We start from the raw sequence: 21,137 nt of genomic DNA on the forward strand, positions 1-21,137 counted from the left end.
ACTTCCGCTGTTCACTGTTATATCAATATTATTATCTGCATTTAATTAGCGAGATATGCTCATTCATCAATCGAGCAGCGGGGTATTCATATGGCTGAGTGGATAAAGGATCTGCCTTTACACTAGTATAAAGTATGAATGTTGGAGATTTCGAGTTCAATACTCAGCTCCCGAGAAGCTAGCTGATGAAAAAGTAAAATTCAGAAACATGTCCTAGTTATCATCGCCGTTTGTAAACAATAGAAAAACAACGACCAATAAAAAAGTGCAAATGTGAACAAATTTACACAACGTCCACAAACTGGTGAGGGCTAGGTTGACGTGGTCGTCGTTGTTGACGTTCCGTTGGACGTCCCTTCATTCTTATCATCATTGTTCAATGTGTATTTGACGACGTCATCGTTGATATAATAAACTCGCGACTTCGTCATAGGCGCCTCCTGTTTGTATTAAGCAACTGCTGCTGTAGTGTACTTTGACTCAGCCAGTATCCGGAAAGTGTTTTTTTTATTCAGTGATATTCTTCCTCAAGTTATACAACCATTTTTCATTGACTTCAAGGATTACTCATTTGCCCATCAAGGGTTATACAATAACTCAGCACGCATAAGGCGAATAACATGAATATGCCTAAGCAGTGATAAAGGTAAGTCGCAAGAAATAATGCAATAAATTAGATAACGAATCGCACATCCTGCTCCAGTTACTTTGGGCGAGTGGCTTGGAATCACGTCCTTTCCAACCTCCCATACATCGCAGCCCTACTATTGTGTGTTAAATATACATCAGCTGCTCGAAATCACGTCCATTCCGACAGCACTGTTAATCAATTCCGTGGCTCGGCATATGTTTAGGTACCTATCAAAATTATTAAATTCCATGTTCCTTACAGTGCTAAAATATATAATTGCTTAAAAAAGACAGCCTGAAGGTACTTCAATCTGGATGTGGACGACTTCAGCTGAAAAGTTATTGGATGCGTAATGGCAATTCACATTTCCTTAACCAAAACCACCGAAATAAAGAACCGATCTTGTGGAACTTGACCCCTCGAAGACTTTAGGCACAGGCAACCATACAACCAAACCACAATTTTTTAAAACTTTAAAGAAATTCAGAAAACCGTAAAATAATTAAATGAGCTGCAGCGTTACCTGAGTACAAAAACGGAACTTGTGAACAAAGGCTGCGTTGTTGTTGTTGTTGTAGCGATAAGGACACTCCCCGAAGGCATTGGGGAGTGTTATCGAGTTGATGGTCCTTTGCCGGATGCAGATTCGGTACGTTCCGGTACCAAGTCCCATCATCTCGGGAACGATTTGTTATGACCACAAGGTTATGTAGCGCAATATATAGCTTCTCCAACCCAATTGTCAACCTCACCTTCGAGCGGCGAATCCCGTTTCACTAACAGACGAGGCTCTGGCGACCCCAAGCTCCTCATGGAACTTGGGGGTGGGGAGGGAGGGATGGCCTGAAGGTTTGGTGTGGCCATATAAATCGTTCCCGAGATGGTCGGGCCAGCGCCTTAATGGTGCTGTGTTACCGGAGCGTATCGGATCTGTATCCGACAAAGGACCATCACATCGATAACACTCCCGAAAGCCTTCGGGGAGTAACTAATCGCTACAACAACAACAACCACATGCGTCTTTCTAGGCCATCCCGCTTTTCCACCCCTAGATCCATGAGGAGTTCGGGGTCGCCAGAGCCTCGGCTGTTAATGAAACAGGTTTCGCCACGGATAGGTGAAGTTGAAAATTGGGTTTTGGAGAAGCTATGTATTGCGCTGGAAACCTGAAAGGGCTGCGCTACGCAAACCCCTTGAATCCGGTTACGACAGGCATACCTACCGCTGGCATATTCTAACCCCCTAACCGGCTGGGGGTAACAAAGGCTGCGTCAGGGCTGTCAGTGTTGTTGTGATTGGTATTACCATTGAAAAAGTACTTCCTACTTAAGCAATACGTACCATCACAGGATCAAGATCTACGAAATTAGTAGTTTCAGCAGTTGAAACTTACACATACTGGAGAGTACAGCAGGGCTTAAAACCTACTGAATATTGACTTAGGAGGGACTGCTGGCCTATCAGCACATTGTGCTCAGAACTGCAACGGGATGCATAATAAAATGAAAGCGCTCAATGTTAAAGAACGTATAAAAGAACTCAACCGGCAATTTCTGGTAAAATGACCCAAACCATAACAGAAAACTACTTAATGGAGCCCCGTCTTCCAAGCAAATAAGGGAACATCTCCGCAAGCACTGTTAAGAGGCAATGATTTCTTATAACACAGTTGTTTAATTCGGAAAACCATTTGCATTCACTCAGCCTTATCCACACTTCACGCCCGTCAAAGGCGTTATCAAAATCAAATACAAAATCCCTGCGAAAAGGAAAACATTCTTGCCATACGCCGTTCTATGTACTTCGTTGTTGTTGTTGTTGTTGTAGCAGTGATGTACTTCGTCTTGTCGCAGTGTCTCGTGTCATGCAATAGGGGCGATCGCTCCCCTTTGTTGGTGTTGTATTAGCGAAGTCTTTGGGGGGTCTTATCGATGTTGATGGTCCTTTGACCGATATAAATCCGGTTCGTTCCTTTAAAAAAGCAGCATTAAGGCACTGGCCCCACCATCTCGGGAACGATTAATATGGCCACATTAAACCATGTCGAACGCTTTCAACAGTGAAGTATCACTGATTCAAAACTATTTTTTGCTAAGTTATAGCTTATTATTCTAGTCTATGACCCTTTTATATCTAAGTTGCCGTGGTCTTTAACCGGCCCCGTCCATTTTTACTAGAAATATTGCTATAAGGATGGCTCCCATATGCAGATGACATCTGCGTCACCATGCGGGGGAGATTTTCGCAAACTCATTGCAACCTAATGGAAGGGCCCTATCCAAAATTTCGCACTGGGCCACAGCCACAGGTTTGGAAGTCAACCCGGATAAAACCGAGATTGTCCTCTTAACGAGGAGGTACAAAGTACCAAATCTAACACCGCCAAGACTTGGGGGTACGTTTTTATCGTTTAGCGATCAAGCCAAGTATTTGGGAGTCATTCTGGATAGGAAGCTATTATGGAGTGACCATATAGTGGAGCCATACAAGAAGGCAGCAGCAGCGCTGTTCACCTGCAAGAGGGCAATTGGCACCTCCAGGGGATTCTCCCCTAAGGTGACCTACTGGATTTATACAGCCATTGTGCGCCCGAATCTTCTTTATGGTGCCTTGGTCTGGTGGCCTGCACCAGCTAAAACTACCTATCTTAAAACGCTTCAAAAGGTGCAGCGGAGTTCGGTGCTCTGCATCACCGGGGCTCTCGGCTCCACTCCATCTGAAGCACTCAACACAATGCTATACCTTCCATCTCTTGACCTGGTGGCGAACGAAATGGCGGTCATCGCCGCTCTACGCATAAGGGAAACAAGTCTCTGGTCAAATGGATCTATTGGACACGCAACAATCCTGGGCACGAACGCCCCAGTCCCACAATCGCGACAGGACTGGAATACCAGACAACATACGGTACAGGGTGCCATCACCATATTCACGGATGGTTCTAAGCTTGACGGGAAGGTGGGAGCAGGCCTGTTTTCGCCGGATATGGGTATAGAGGTCTCTTTTCGCCTACCAGATCACTGTAGTGTTTACCAAGCGGAAATGCTGGCAATACACAGGGCTGTGAACCATCTCGGGTCTATGCCTAAGAATGGTAAACGGATGTTATTTTCTCAGACAGCAAGGCCGCATTAAAGGCCCTAGAATCATTCGTCGACAACGCAAAGTCGGTTACTGAATGCCGCAGATCTCTTAACGAGATGGCTCAGCACTTCAGTATCAGCCTTATATGGGTACCTGGGCACAGGGATATTGAAGGCAATTGCAGAGCAGGCGAGCTGGCCAGAAGAGGCACCACCGACCATATCCTTCCGGGAAATGATTCGGTAGGTATACCCATGGCCACTTTCAGGCTTTATTATTATTATTAGCTTCTTTATTTAGCCGTAGCTATTTAAAACTTTCAGGTACAGTTTAGTAATACAAAATCGGTAATCTTAGCAATAGCTAATTGGCTCATTATGAGCTATAAATGTTCTCTAATATGATATATTATCAGTCTTTTAAATACATTAATATTTCTTTCGTTTTTATATATTGCTTGGCAATTCATTAAAAAGTTTTAGGCCTTTACACATTAAAACATTTTGTGCCTTATTGGATTTATAAAATTTAATTCTAAAATAATTCTTGTTCCTTCGGGCTTCGTGTGAACACAAGCACTATAAGAATGAACTATGGTCAGCCATATCATCGTGTGAGACATCCAGGTAAACCTGGCCCTCATATGACAAGGGGCGCACAGAAGCGCTTCTGATTTTAAACAAATCAGTTCTATCGTCCCTGATAATGGTTCTAGCAGGGCATTGCTTAATAGGCACGCATGGTGCTACAATGGGGGTAACGACCTTCGACTATTGTCGCAGCTGAAGATGTACAGAAGAGGAAGAGAGTGTCCTGCACCTTCTCTGTCATTGTCCAGCGCTTAGTAGGCGTAGGTTGGCCATCCTTGGTAAACCTTTTCTACATGACCTCGCTGAGGTCTCTAGCTATGAATTAAAGGCTCAAGCAAAATTTATAATTTCCATGAGGTGGTTAGACCCGCTTTAGGCAGGGTAGGGGTCCTCTTTCAGACCGTATAGGGTATTACAATGGGCTCATTGGTGGCCTAAGTAGTGAGCTGTTACCATAGTGTCCAGCTCAGCCCTTGCAACCTAACCTAAACTAACCTAACCTATGGCTCCCGAAACAGAAAATTTCTTAGTCATAAAAGGGGTGGTGCCACGCCCATTTTCAAAAATTTTAGTGTTTTCCAATTTAATGTTATAATTCAATTTAGAAAGTAAAATTATATTGATACAAAGCTCTTTTTCGCTAAGATATAGCTTATTATTTTCGTCTACGACCCTTTTAATAATCTTTTATATAAAAGTGGGCGTGGTCCTTAACCGATTTCGTAAATTTTTCTTCAAAGCATTCCTTATAGTAAAGGCCAGCTCTCTGCCGAATTTTATTACGATAGGTTTAACGATTAGTGATTAATAATACTTGTAAAATTGGTTTTATCACAAGTGGGCGGTGCCACGCCCATTTAAAATTTTTTTTTTCAAATTTTTATCAAGAGTCTCAATATCAGCCCACAAGTCAAATTTCAACATTCTAGGTGCATTATTTACTAAATAATCAGGTTTTTTGTGATTTCCAAAATGTTATATATATAAAAAGTGGGCGTGGTTATCATCCGATTTTGCTCATTTTCAATACCAATCTATTCTGGGTCCACATAAGCTCGTGTACCAAATTTGGTGAACATATCTCAATATTTACTCAAGTTATCGTGTTAACGGACGGAAGGACGGACGGACGGACGGACATGGCTCAATCTAATTTTTTTTCGATACTGATGATTTTGATATATGGAAGTCTCTATCTATCTCGATTCCTTTATACCTGTACAACCAACCGTTATCCAATCAAAGTTAATATACTTTGTGTGCAAAGCACGCTGAGTATAAAAAGTGAAAATACTTAGCTAGAAAAGGCAAATAACTGTAAATTGTATACAGTAATGGACTTTGGAATACATAAAGATGCTGCAGCAGTCTACAAATTGTATTCAACATAGCTTCAAGCGTTAGTGCAACTCAATTCAACCATTGTTGATTACCTTTCTTTGTTTTATAATTTTGTAGCTTTATTGTATCTGTTATACGTACATATATGAATGTAGATACGTATTTTGTAATTGTTTGTATGTTATTTGTACTTCGCTCAGATGCTGAATGTCAAAAGGTTCCATTCCTGCATCAAAAACTAAATAATCTTGAATATTTTTATTAGCGAAGAAGTTCGGCCCAAAACTCCTTAAGAGTTGAATTCTTGATACTTTATTATTATATATACATATATACGAGTATCTGAGTTGTATGTAAATACACCTATGTACGAATGTCTATAGGTTTGCCCATTTTTACATATCTTCACATGATCAGACAGTCATGCGTTTGTCCATCATACCTACAGTTTCAATTATATGCAAGTAAGAGCATCGGCATGTTGAGAGCTCGTTTATTAAATCAAAATTAAACGGTATATTGTTTTTTTATGCATAGTTCCGCACTAGCCCAAAACTATTGCACTAAGAGGCGGATGGTGGATCTAATTCTGCGCTACACACCCCTTGAATCGATTTGGTAGTTTAATCGCCTCTTACAACAGGCAAACTTTTAGGTTATATTTCTAGATAAATTTGGGAATGCGTTAGGGAACATTTCACAAACATTGCACGATTAATTACGGACCACTAAGCGTTGGCGACGGCCAGTGCCGAAAAAGATATAACGACCAGCTGTAAGAGCCTTACACAAATATCAACATATTTCAGCGAATTAATACACCTCTCTGAAGTTGGCAAGACAACTTTTACGTGGAAAAAAATTACCTATTGGGAAAATTGCCGTGAATTTGCCGTAATTTATCCGTGAAACAAAAAATTTGCAAATAATTCTTGCACACGAATTTTATAATTTCGAAAAAAAATATTAAAATTTTTTTTATGGTGCCACCCTATATTTTCTAAAATATGGCCGCGGCAAATTTTCTGTTTCACGGATAAATTACGGCAAATTCACGGCAATTTTCCAAATAGGTAATTTTTTTCCACGTAAAAGTTGTCTTTCCAACTTCATAGAGGTAGTTAATTAATACACAGCGGCTACGCTGGCTAGGCTATGTTACTAGAATGAAAGCTATTGCTCCAGCCAAGAAGGTATTCTTATGGGAACTTGCCTACGGCAGCAGAGGAAAAAGCGACCCCCACTCCGCTGTGAAGACTAGATGGAAAACGTTTTAACTTCCATTGATGTTTCCAACTGGCGCCAGTTAGCTCAACGAAGAAGCGACTGGCGCGACTAGTCTGCTGGTCAAAACAGTTAAGAGGCAATTATGTTAGTAAGTAATTTCGGGACTATTTCGGTATTATTCAAGCTCTATTTCGAAATAAATACGGGATCATTTTTGCACTATTTTGGAATCATTTAGTAGGTTCTAAAAATTTCATTTATGAATACGAACTGTTATTATTATCAGATTGTTATCGTCATGTTAATGGTTTGCTATCGACGAGTTAGCGGCTTGTTAGCGATAACAATTATTATCGATTTTTAAACGAAAAATATCGATAAGTTATCGTAAAATATAGAAAACCTATCAATTTGATATCGTAAAATATATAAATGTTATCGTTGTGTTATCGATAAATATCGAATTTTTATCGAAAAGTTATCGTCTGTATGTTAAAATGTATAGCACATCGACCATATTTTGATAACAAATCCTTATTTTTTTTTTGGGTAAAAATCGACAACTTTCCCTCCCTTTTCTTTTGTTTTTTCTTTTTTTTTTCCTGCCCTTTTTTCCTCAATTGCTGTTGATGCCGTAACGATAACACACTTCACGCAGGTTTTGGGAAGTTATATGGATGTTGGGTGTCTTTTGACGGATATAGATCCGATACGATATTACCACATTGTACCTTCTAGGCTTACCCCTACCTATAAACTGTTTATGTGTACCTCTCACTTGTGGGACATATTTAAATGTCAATAGTTGGTTATGCGCTAATCTCATGAAGCTAACCGGATGTAAGGTTAGATCAGTGGTGCACAACGCCGGCAGGGTTTGAATACAAACGAAACTGTTTTTGTAGAATTAAGTGCTTACATGGAGATGTGTGAGCATAGAATTCACGCATGAGATGTTTACTGTTTTAGGACACATATTAATACATATGAAACATTCATTCCCAACCAAACCAGAGTGTTCAGCGCAGAAATACCATGTTTCCCCCACTGATTTCAGATCGACCGGTTTTTGTTTTTATGCAAATATCCTTTGACAGTAGCAACATTTTCTACATTCGGATTATAGATGCCGAGTTCAAAGCTCAACCCTGTCGACAATTTCGGACTTGGTTTAGCAGATAACACCTCATATAATGTTTTACCTTTTAGTTAAGTAAGTTTGTAATTTATCGCATTTAACGAAATTTCGGCTTACATATTCTAGCGAGGTCTCCAAGTATATTGACTATAAAAAATTATTCATAGCTAGTCCAACACCAAGCAATTTCTGCGCAGAACATCTTTCTACTCTAAAGGGGATTTCCACTGATAAATTTTGAACGGGAAAAAATATTTAGTTAGGTGGACTTCGGTATCTTAATGTTGACATAAATACGCATCTTTGGATATCCCAATTAATCACTTTCGGTACGAATCATATAAAAACCATTGCGGTGCAAAACCACGAAGAGTGGTTTTAAAATGCCCAAATATGATTTTGACGATGGTGGCATCAATGCCCAATGTTAAGGAAATGGTACCTTTTTCCGTGCTCTCAGAGAGCAAGAAGTTTCATATTTATTCATCATTGCTTGAGATACAAGCTAAAACTGATTGACTGCTGGCTTTACTGCAGACATCGGCAAAATGAAAATGCAGATGTGTTGGTGAGAGCGCGATGATCGCGCACATCATTTGATGCATCGTTTTGCGTTGTTCATTCGCTTATTAGTAAGCAACAAGACAAAATCGTTTATTGTATTTATTTTTTATTTTTGCCAATTCTACTCAGTAAAATAATGGTTTATCCTAAGATGAATTTTTTGTCAGAATATACACCCCCTATTACATATGTATGTATTTTTGTTTACAATATATGTGCCCCTAATATACATATGTACAACATTCGTCAACATCGAGCGTCGCAAACAAATCGATGTTATTGCGCCAAATGCTCAGCGACTACTAAACTAAAGAGAATAAGAATACGTTCGATTTGAGTGCGAACAATTGTTTCAATATTTGCTGACATCTGTTTTACTGAATCTCTGTTGCGGTGCTCACACGACATGTAGGTGAACGTCGAATAGTTTTCCGAAGCCCTACCAAGCTCCCAAGTGCACCACTGGGTTAGATGATAAATGATAAAAAATACCATATTTGCTGACATCATTTTTGATTCTGAAGATTTTTATCTTCTGTAATTTATTATTGATATTAGAGAAAAATTACAAAGTTTACAAACGGCGATGATCAGCTAGCTTTTCGGAACCTGAGTATTGAACTCGAATTATCCAACACTCATACTGTATACTAGTGTAAAGGCAGACGCTTTTATCCACTCAGCCATATAAATGTCCCGCTGCTCGCTCTGCAATTGGTCTCTAAGTATTGCTTTTTTGTCGCTTTTCCTTTGTACACCATTAGGTACATATTCATTATACATGCTTTTAATCCCAGTTATGTTGAATACTTATAGGAGCGCTCTCAACAGCTTAATAACATTGCATTTATAGCAGTGCTTTTATAAGCAGCACTTCCCTTGTTCACATCTATATTTAATTTATATTTATTGTGAAGTTTCTTAATATAAGTACTACAAACAACGTAAACAAACTTCAGCATCTGGGTATAAAATTTATACTTTTATTTATGGTTGTATGAACGTAATAATGTTTCTTATGATTTTCTTTTCTCTGCGTCATTATGTCGCTATTGGCTATAGACAATTTTATTGTCTATTTTTTCGGCATTTATTCAATGCAATTTGTCTATAACAACAACAACCAATTTGTTTTGGCTTGGCCGTTAAAATGGCGTAATTGCTAATTGAATTAATTCCTCCTGCCTTGTTGCTGTCTTTATTTTATTATGCAGTGACATTAAAGCTGCAATGTGCATATTTTTTTTTTATTGCTTAATTTAGTATCTAAGAATGTGTTACCTTCATTTTCAAACATAAATGTATAACATAATCAAACAATAGGAATATAATTGTTTTAATATACATACATTTGTATCTACGTAAGTTCATATACAATGCAACACCTGAGGCGAAGCTAATAAAACCGCACACGATTTTTTTAAAATATAAATTCCCAGAGCTAAGAACTTACTTATTTTTTTTTCCGATTTTGAGTTTCAAGCTACGTTTTAATATTAATTTTTTTTTGTTTCCATACTACTTATTCCACTTAATTTTTTTTTAGGTGTGCTATATTGCTTGTTGCTTGTACGAGTAATTTTAAATTTTAATTTCAATGATTAACTATTTTATGTCCAAAGGCTCTTCAAAGTACATACAAATTAAGTGCTGTAATTTTAATTTATTTTGCTTAGATACTAAAATCATTTATGCATTTGGCATTGAATTATTATTAAATTAGTGTATATATTTTTCTTTGTACATTAATTTTTGTACAAAATAAAAATATTTTTTTAGAAAGGCAAAATAAAGACTGGTACAGAAACTTCTGCAAATGCGATGGTTACTAGGACGTGTCATCCGATCGAAAAATATTTATTTATTCATATTATAGTCTAGGACAATCGCAACCTCCTTACAGACTATTTACAAGTGTATCTTAACTAAGAAATATTAAATAATCAAATTACTTCATTCAATAACAGGTTAAACCTAAATTTATTTAATGAAAAATCATCTATAGAATACATCAAATTAAACCCCATCATTGCCCTAGCAATTGGAGAATCAGAAGCATAAATCGTTCTAAATCTATCTAACTGAAAAAATCATGACATCGAAAGGTTCGCCATGGTACATTGAACAGTATGCGTTCTAAAAAATAAGGCTAGTCAACCGTCCCATTGATGATATCGTATAAAAATGTTAGTGATAGCATTGATCTTCTACTAACTAATGATTTCAGGTTGATTAAAAGACACCTAGAACTGTATGTTGGAACAGGATCGTGAAAACCCAAAGACCGTAAAACAAATCTCAAAAATATTTTTTGAATACTCTCAAGTCGGTCTATATGGCACGCATGGTACGCCCTCCAAAGGAATACAGCATATTCTAGCTTAGACCGTGCTAGGGTTGTAAATAAAAGTTTTAAAGTATAAGGGTCACTAAAATCCCTACTGAAACGGCGAATGAACGCGAGTGAGGAATAAGACTTCACAATGACATAATTAATCTGACTGTGAAATAGAAACTTAGAATCAAAGACTACACCAAGATCTGATATTTGACCAACAACCCTCAGCAAACAGTCCCCAATATGATACGAGCCAGGAAGAATATTTCAAGTTTTAGCAAAGGTAATACTAAAACATTTACTAATATTTAAAAGCAGACGATTCACTCTACACCAGTCAATTACGTTATCAAGATCCGCTTGGAGATTCAGATTGAGTCGTGATTGATGCAAAAATCTTCAAGTCATCAGCATACCGCAAGAAATTAGCATACTTGAAACAATGATGTATGTCATTAATAAAGATAACAAATAATAGGGGTCCCAACACACTCTCTTGGGGTACACCAGAGGTGGAAATACATGACCGTGAACAGATACTATCCACCACAACAACACAGCTACGATCTGCCAAGTAAGACCTCACCCAAGATAGCATACTAAAATGGAATCCCAAGCCAGCAAGTTTGGATATTAATAATGAATGGTTGACTTTGTCAAAAGCCTTCGAAAAATCGGTATAGATAGTAACTACTTGTGCACTCCTATTAAATGAAGAAATACAGAATTAAGAAAATACTGCAAGATTAGTTACAGCCGATCTGAACCATGCTGATTAGGTGAAATCAAGGTCTTTATGTGAAGAAAATTTTATCCTTGACTACAATTTCAAACAATTTCGAGACGGTGGAAAGTTTGAAAATGGGACGGTAGTTAGTATCGTTGCTTTTATTACCACTCTAAAATATCGGGGTAATAGACGTTATTTTCCAAGCGTTTATAGTCTCCATTCCTGAATTTTACTTCTTCGTCAGTTAGCTTCTCGGGAGCTGAGTATTGAACTCGAAATCTCCAACATTCATACTTTATACTAGTGTAAAGGCAGATGACTTTATCCACTCAGCCATATGAATGCCCCGCTGCTCGCTTTGTAATTGGTCTCTAAGTATTGCCTTTTTGTTTCTATTTCTTTATTCACCATTTAGGTACATACTTATTCTATATGCTTTTTAATCCTAATTGTGGGGAATAATTATAGGCGCGCTAGAAGAACTTAGTAACATTGGGTTTATAGCATTGCTTTTATAAGCACTACTTCCGCTGTTCACTGTTATATCAATATTATTATCTGCATTTAATTAGCGAGATATGCTCATTCATCAATCGAGCAGCGGGGTATTCATATGGCTGAGTGGATAAAGGATCTGCCTTTACACTAGTATAAAGTATGAATGTTGGAGATTTCGAGTTCAATACTCAGCTCCCGAGAAGCTAGCTGATGAAAAAGTAAAATTCAGAAACATGTCCTAGTTATCATCGCCGTTTGTAAACAAAGCATTTCCCTTACAAGTATATTTTATAATACTAAATTGGCAAACAATAATTTTTGTGTCGTTATGGACGACGAAGTGTACTTGAAAATGGGCCTGAGAACGTTGCCAGGTAGCCAGTGCTATTGCTTGCAATCTGGAGAGGATATTCCTCATAGAAATAGTTTTGGCAGAAAGGTTCTGATTCGGCAAACTGTTTGTTTACGAACAAACCGAAACCTTCGTGGAGTGTTTTTATCGCTACAACAACAACCAATCCCACGAGAATATGGCTGATGATTTAGCCATTAAGCAAGCCACTAGCTACGTAAATTACCACGTTATAATGTACTCAAAACTCGACTTTAAATTGCATATAGAATGTTGTGTGAACAGAGCAAAAGGAACCTTGGCTTTCGTCACATGATGGTCTAAAGAATTCAATGATGTATTACGAAAACTCTCTTAATATTACGAAAACTCTGTTTATATCTTTAGCGTGGACAATATTGGAATATGCTTCGATAATCTGGAACTCAAGCTATCAGATCCACTGCGACAAATTAGAATCGGTTCTGCCTTTTACGCAAAGGGACTTTCCGTTGGATCCCACAAAGACTCTTCCTCCCTACTCCAGCCGTTTGAAACTTATTCAGCGTCCTACGTTACAGTGTCGTAGAAGGTGTGCTATTTTTGATAAAACTTATTAGAGGAATGTTAAATTGCCCTTTTATGCATGGTAAATTTATATGTAATGTTCCCATTAGACAATCTAGATATTTTCAAACACTTCATGTAAGCACATGCAGATCGAATTTCGAAATGCACGAAACTTTTCGTTGTCTGTGCACTGATTTCAATAAGCACTGAAAAACAATGATACATGTGATTCACTCCACGTAATAAAAAAATATTTACTGACTACCTTAAATACGCAATAATTTGGGTGGGTGGCTTGGAATCATGTCCTTTACACCCTCCAAGACAACTTTGTTTGATAAATATACATAAGTTGTCCGCAATAACGTCGATTCCTACAGCTTTAATATTCAATCCAGACCAATCAACCAATAGATATAAACAAAGAAGAGCAAACATCACAAAAAAAAAAATGTATAATAACATTAAGAAAAACAATAACAATACAAAAAAGATTAAAATAAAGAGATTTAATAAGGTAAGGTTAGGTTGAACTGGACGTGAGGGCCTCGCATAAATGAATGTGTCCGCATTTTTTGTTTAAAGACTAAACTGAAAACCCCTATAAAACTAGGACCTATGCTATAAAATAACTCCGCCATCTTGGAAAATACTAGAAGCTTCCTAGGACCTATACCACTTGCTGTTTCTAGATCTGACAGCTGTATCACTCCTAATAGCTAGAGTCTTAGCCTGGCAAGCGCAGGGAATAAGCACAAAACGTACGCGATCGTTTCCTCCTCCAATCTGCACTTCTACATCTGCTATCACTAACCAAGCCTAATTTAAAGGCATGTGACGCTGAAAGGCAGTACTGTAAAGTAAAACCATCTTAGCCTTGTTCAGATATCATTAACTCGAATGCAGTCATAACACAGATCTTAACGGTCTGACTGCCTTGTCTCAGTTACAAAGCAGTGAAAAAAATAAAAGTTCGTGACTCTCGTTACACAAAAACGCGAGTGTTGTAAAATAAGTAAATTTGCTCTGAAAAATTTCGTTTTCAAAAGAATGTTGCTGCGAATTTTGTGAAAAACACCCTTGGAGGCGCTCGGGTACTCCCGAAACTCTGCCCCTATTTTTCAACAATTGAAGTTATAATTATCACGCCTCATGTCATAGCACAGTTTACGTCACCATGACAAAATCAGCTTAAAATACTAATAACCTACCACCGGCAGTCATCATCACCTCTCAGTCACCTTACAACAGAATTCCGTAGCTACAAGTACTATAAGTTTTGGACGTGATGGTGGTGACTGTTAAATTGTCCTCCAATGCACATAATTGCGTCTCGTTCTCCATTACAGCCGCGATTCTCAATTCATTACAATGCAAAGTTGTTACAAAAAGCTTGCTTACGCTCAATGCGCCATATATAAAAATCCTGTTGGCCGCCACTCACTGCCACAACGAAATGTCAAAATCGACAACAAGCACAACCATGACAACAATAATTCATACAATGAACCACAATTTAAGTGAATGTATTTCGAGAAAGAAGTCAAACGTATTCCAATGCAATGTAAAAGCTTATTTATTGGTGACTTAACCATATCCATATAAAACAGTTGATCCAGCCAATCTTTTGGGAACAAATTAAAGCATCATTAACATCGCACCATAACGCCATATTCCAAATTATACAACAACTAACCATTTGAATTTTGCTTCACCACCTGATCTCGATTTTGCGATTTCTTTTTATTATACCTTTCATGAAAATGAAATGATATATTAATTTTATCACGAATCTTAAAATTGTAAGTTCTTAAAGGAAAATAGATAGACCCACCATTAAGTATATCGAAATGATCAGGATGAAGAGCTGAGTTGATTTAGTCCCTCAATTTTTGAGATATCTTGATACAATTTGTCGGAACCGGCCGGATGGGGCCACCATAGCATATATCCTCCATACAACTGATTTTTCAAAAAAGATGATGACAAAAATCGTCCTCAATTTATCATATTGAAGCTTCAAACTTCACCATATGCTTTCGTATATTGTACACATTGTCATCTGAAAAAATGAATGAGATCGGTCGTATATTTGGCATATATCCCCCACAACCGATTGTTCAGATAAGAAGCTTTTCGTAACTACTGCCCCATTTTAACAGCTATAGGCTTCAAATTTCACCAATTGCTTACTTATATAGCATATATTGTTGTCTGAAAAAATCATAGAGATCGGTGGTATATATAGATATACCCCATATAAGCTGTAATTTCTGGCCGCTTTTTAACGGCTAGAAGCTTCAAATTTCATCAAATATGTACCTACTTACGTCATATATTGTTGAAATAAGTGACTAATGGTCATAGTTTTTACATGCAGACCACAAAAAACGAGAAACTTTGCATCCTCACACAAAGCATCTACCTATTTTTATACTCAGCTGAGCAGAGCTCACAGAGTATATTAATTTTGTTCGCATAACGGTAATCCGTAACGGCATAACCTAATCGAGATAGATGTAGACTTCTATATATCAAAATGGACTAGGCGAAAAAAGAAATTCATTTAGCCATGTCCGTCCGTCCGTCTGTCGGTTAACACGATAACTTGAGTAAATTTTGAGGTATCTTGATGAAATTTGGTACGTAGCTTGCTGGGCACTCATCTCAGATCGATATTTAAAATGAACGAGATCGGACTATAACCACGCCCACTTTTTCGATATCGAAAATTTCGAAAAACCGAAAAAGTGCGATAATTCATTACCAAAGACGGATAAAGCGATGAAACTTGGTAGGTGGGTTGACGTTATAATGAAGAATAGAAAAGTAGTAAAATTTTGGACAATAGGCGTGGCACCGCCCACTTTTAAGAGAAGGTAATTTAAAAGTTTTGCAAGCTGTAATTTGGCAGCCGTTGAAGATATCATAATGAAATTTGGCAGGAACGTTACTCCTATTACTATATGTGTGCTAAATAAAAATTAGCAAAATCGGATGACAAAACACGCCCACTTAAAAAAAAAATTAAGTCAAATTTTAACAATAAATTGGATATCTTTACAGTATATAATTAATTATGTCAACATTCAACTCCAGTAATGACATGGTGCAACAAAATACAAAAATAAAATAATTTTTCATTTAATTTGTCTAGAATAGTTTTAATGCCATAAGTCGAACAAAAATTTACCAATCCTTGTGAAATTTGGTAGGGGCATAGATTCTATGACGATAACTGTTTTCTGTGAAAATGGGTGAAATCGGTTTGAAGCCACGCCCAGTTTTTATACACAGTCGACGGTCTGTCCTTCCGCTCGGCCGTCAACACGATAACTTGTAGCAAAAATCGATATATCTTTACTAAACTTAGTTCGCGTCCTTATCTGAACTCACTTTATCTTGGTATAAAAAATGGCCGAAATCCGACGCAAAATATAAATTAAAAAAAAAAAAACTGTGTAAGATGGGTGTGACGCCTACCATATTAAGTAGAAGAAAATGAAAAAATGCTGCCGGGCGAAATCAAAAGCACTTGAATCATGGCAGGAATACTGTTCGTGGTATAACATTATAAATAAGTAAGCGGTACCCGACAGATGATGTTCTGGGTTACCCTGGTCCACCTTTATGGCGGTATCCCGAAATGGCGTCCACCTATAGAACAAAGGCCCACTCCTTTTAAAATACTCTTTAATACCTTCCATTTGATACCCATGTCATACAAACACATTCCAGGGTTACCCTAGGTTCATTTTCCTACATGGTGATTTTCCCTTATTTTGTTTCCAAAGCTCTCAGTTGAGTATGTAATGTTCGGTTACACCCGAACTGGGCCTTCCTTGCTTGTCTTATTTAATATTTATCTTAAAAATCGCTTAGGTATGTACGTACATCTGTTCACTATATATTTCATATCTTATACAGCCGATTATTTGGATATTACGAATGGGATAAGCTATTGTTCAGCCCCATTCATGAAAGGTATTTTCCTTTGAGCTTTCAATTTCATACAATCTCTGCTGGTAGGTCGAAAACGTGCTAGTTATATCTCAGAATTTGCTTCAAAACCACTATTAATCAGAATTCGGTGGAAGAAGGTCCTTTCTCTTCTCAAAATAATGGCATAGGACGTTTTTCAAACAAATTCTGAAAGAGATTGTTTTTAAAAAGTTTTCTTAGATCTCAAACAAAATCTATTGAAGTTATCGTGACATAAAACTCTGAGATGTATTGTTTTCAAAACGCCAGTCGGTATGGAGATGATGTTTCACACAGCAGTCGATTTGTTGTTTTCGGAGCGCTTTGATCCATAAATAAAGTATGGTTAAGTAAATTGTTTCATGTGTTGTTTCAAAATTATTATGAAATTACCAGCTTTCTTAGGACAAGGCAACAATAACACATGTCTAGAACATTATGGTTAAGCTACCAATAATGCTAGCCTTGATCACTATCTTGTTATTGTTGTTTGCTTACTTTGTTCGACAGTGATTGCTTCTTAGTGTCTGTACTCTTGATTTGAGCTCGTGTTGTGCGTGTTATACATACACATAAACCTAGTTGGCCTCAAAATGTAGTTTATAAGATGAACAAATAAAATAAAAAAACAGAAATCTCGTACAGCTTTTGCCTTTCAAGGAAGCGCGTAAAACTCACGCTGACAGAAAAAGTCAGCAAAAAAGAAAACACCACCATTTAAGTTACAACAAAGCGACAAGCAGTTCAGCTCAAGAACAAGAATAACAACTCTGAAAGCAAGTGAATGTAGTGACCGGCAACTAACTAAACAAGTAATAACAAGTAAGGAAGTCTAAGTTCGGGTGTAACCGAACATTATATACTCAGCTGTACACTTGAAATGCTGTTGTTGTTTGTTTTGTGTGCTTAATAGTGCTACAAGGCTGCACAATAATACATATACATATGGTTCTATTCTGAACTAATTTATCTTCGAGTTGTGGCTCCCGAAACAGAAAATTTGCTTAGTCATAAAAGGGGTGGTGCCACGCCCATTTTTTAAAAATTTAAGTTTTTCCTATTTATTATTATAAATCCTCTTGGGAAATGAAATGGGTGTGGCGTGGTCCTTAACCAATTTCGTTAATAAAGCATTCCTTATAGTAAAGGCAACATCTGTGCCGAGTTTTGTTACGATAGGTTTAACCATTTTTGATTTATGATTAATAATATTTGTAAAATTGATTTTATCACAAGTGGGCGGTGCCACGCTCATTAAAAAAAATTTTTATAAAGAGTATCAATATCAGTCCACACGTCAAATTTCAACATTCTAGGTGTATTATTTACTAAATAATCAGGTTTTTTGTGTTTTCCAAAATGTTATATATACAAAAAGTGGGCGTGGTTATCTTCCGATTTCGCTCATATTCAATATCAATCTATTCTGGGCCCAGATAAGCTCGTGTACCAATTTTGGTGAAGATATCTCAATATTTACTCAAGTTATCGTGTTAACGGACAGACGGACGGACGGACGGACATGGCTCAATCAAATTTTTTTTTCGATACTGATGATTTTGATATATGGAATTCTATATCTATCTCGATTCTTTTATAACTGTACAACAAACCGCTATCCAATCAAATTATAAGTTAAGTAAGTACAGCTGGGTATAAAAACAGAAACAGTGATGGAATTCGCTACTAAGAGTATATGGCATAAAAATACTACAGTTAGGGTGTTACTCAGTTCTCAATGCTAGTAAAGTGGAAATACAGCGAGGAACACTGCAGTGGGATTTCTTCTTTTTGTTTTTTTATTTTCCATAATTTAAGAATAAACTGCTATGAATTTTGTAACTGAAACTCAAAACGTTTATAGGTCTCTCAAAATTCGCATTGGTTTTTGGCAATTTTTTTTTGAAGAGTGTCAGATTTTCTTCCGTATAACAAAAAAAAAAAACTCTTCGTAACTACAATATTTTCTTAAATTTCCGAATTTTTCAGAAAATCTTTTTACGATTGGTTTGAAGAGTTCCAATTTAAAAATTCATGGAAGTTTTTCTTAAATATTGAAAATAAAAATTTAATTGACGAAATTCCAACGCCAAGAAAACCATACCATGGTGGCACCCTAAAGAATAAAAAAATACTTCACACTCGAATGCGTACTCACATTGATGGATGCATGTAACTCCATATTAGCAATTCTTAAAAAAATAAATAAATGTAAGGCGCGATAACCTTCGAAGAGATCTAAGGCCGAGCTTCTCTTCCAATTTGTGTCGTGCTCCACGGCGGCCGCTGCAATACTTACATAGCTCTATAATATTTTGAAATTGACAGCGAAATTTCCGTACAAATTCTAGTTGAGGTACCTCTTTACTTACTTTCAAAACGTGTATCATTGTAACTTCTTCCATCAACCTCATATCGGGCTTCCATCAACCTCATTGGGCACGCATACACCAAAGATAAATGCACTATTGAAACATCCATTGAAGGAGCATTCAACAACATAAGTTCAGATGGTCTTACGAAACTGGATTTAAATGGGCCCCTAGTGGGACCGATTCATAAACTACTCAAGGAAAGGAAAGTACTCTCTTCACTAACGTGCTAAGTCGCAAGGTGTACACTTCAGGGCGGTGTTCTTTCACGCTTCTATGGAACCTCATGGTCAACTCGCAAGTGCACAGATCTGGTATGATCACCATACGTGATGCTCTAAGAACAAGGCCAATCGAAGCTATTCAGACCATTATCGACGCCTTATCATTGGATCTAGTTAGTAATCGGTCTGCGGCAACGTTGGCCTTTTAAGCGAGTTATCCAATTGGAACATTAAAACTATAGGGCACTCTAGCATATTAAACAAATACATAAATTTTTTCTCCTAGCATAGAACGCTGTGCGACCACAACAGTTGTGGATAGCCACTTTATGATAAATATTCCGATCAGGGCTGTTTAGGCGGAGTCGGATAGGTTCCTTCCTGCTGACGGCAGAATTTTTATATACATCGACGGTTATGGAAGCCCAGGCTATTATCAAATCCCTTGGCACTTACTCGTTCAGTTCTAAACTAACACTAAACTGTCGCCGATATCTGTAGGACATGGCCCAACAGAACTATGCATACCTCACATGGGTCCGTGGAAAAGAAGCATCGAGAGAATCTGCAATCTGCCCAATAAGCAGGTTACGACCAGCTAGATTCTTTCAGACCACGAACGCCTAGGTATGCCACTTGACACGTGCAAGCTAAAAGAACACATCCACCCTCAAGCCGAAGAAATATGGCTACAGACCCCGAGGTGTGGGGCATCTAAGCAAACCTGGTCCAAATCGGATCCCCGTTATATCCCGTTTGGATTAGATCCTAATTAAGAGTAAAATTTCCACACTTGTAAGAGCACTAACTGAGCTCTGCTCTATAGGTAGGCATGCAGTCAGGTTAGGAGCGCCTTATCATCGTTGCTGCAGATGTTATGAAAAGGATGAAGAGGAGGAAACGGTGGTTTACCTTATTCGCAACTGCCCGGCGCCAATTGGCGCAAGGTATATCTTTCTGGGAGCTCCTTTTTTGGATAATCTGTGCCAGGTCATGAAGTATGACATCAAGGTCTAGGTGTGCCCTCGGGCAGCCACTTTAACCCAACCGAACCTAATTCATTTCATCACCAACAAAAATTACGAAGTCTCGGATACAAATATCGCATATAACACTGTTTATTTGATTAAAAAAAAAAGAAAGGAAAAAGGTGTGATAAAATGTCTCCATTTTGTCCATTCTAAATAGATATAACTCTTTATCGGGTACAAAGAACGATCGGTAAGCTCCACCATATGACACTGCAACTTGAAAAAGCTGTAATTTTTTGTACTTTATTTTCTGTGTAAGATTTACTGCTTCTAAATTTGCACCAGTCGCTAACATGTGTATGCTCTCTTCTTATTGATCGCCTTCCTTGATGGCATCCCGCTTCTCGCCTCTCGCTTGTTTTTAGACCGGTATCATGTGACCAAAAATAAACATCAGCTAGCAAATGCGGGCATGAAGCATTTAATTGTTAATTGTAAAACGATGTACAGTCACATAGTCAATCAGTCAATCAGCAGACAATGAGTT

At 37.6% G+C, this 21,137-nt stretch overlaps 1 protein-coding gene across 2 annotated transcripts in view; it reads left to right on the plus strand.

Annotated features, from left to right (window-relative positions):
- The first annotated feature begins 244 nt into the window (after positions 1–244).
- Positions 245–21,137, plus strand: part of RhoGAP19D (Rho GTPase activating protein at 19D) — a 233,501-nt gene continuing 212,608 nt past the window's right edge. For both annotated transcript variants that reach the window (XM_067784656.1, XM_067784657.1), the window contains exon 1: positions 245–646. The gene's annotated coding sequence lies outside the window, so the exon portion shown is untranslated. The remainder of the gene's footprint in view (positions 647–21,137) is intronic.

Source organism: Eurosta solidaginis, chromosome 4 (assembly GCF_040869045.1).
Source record: "Eurosta solidaginis isolate ZX-2024a chromosome 4, ASM4086904v1, whole genome shotgun sequence".
NCBI classification, from domain to species: domain Eukaryota; kingdom Metazoa; phylum Arthropoda; class Insecta; order Diptera; family Tephritidae; genus Eurosta; species Eurosta solidaginis.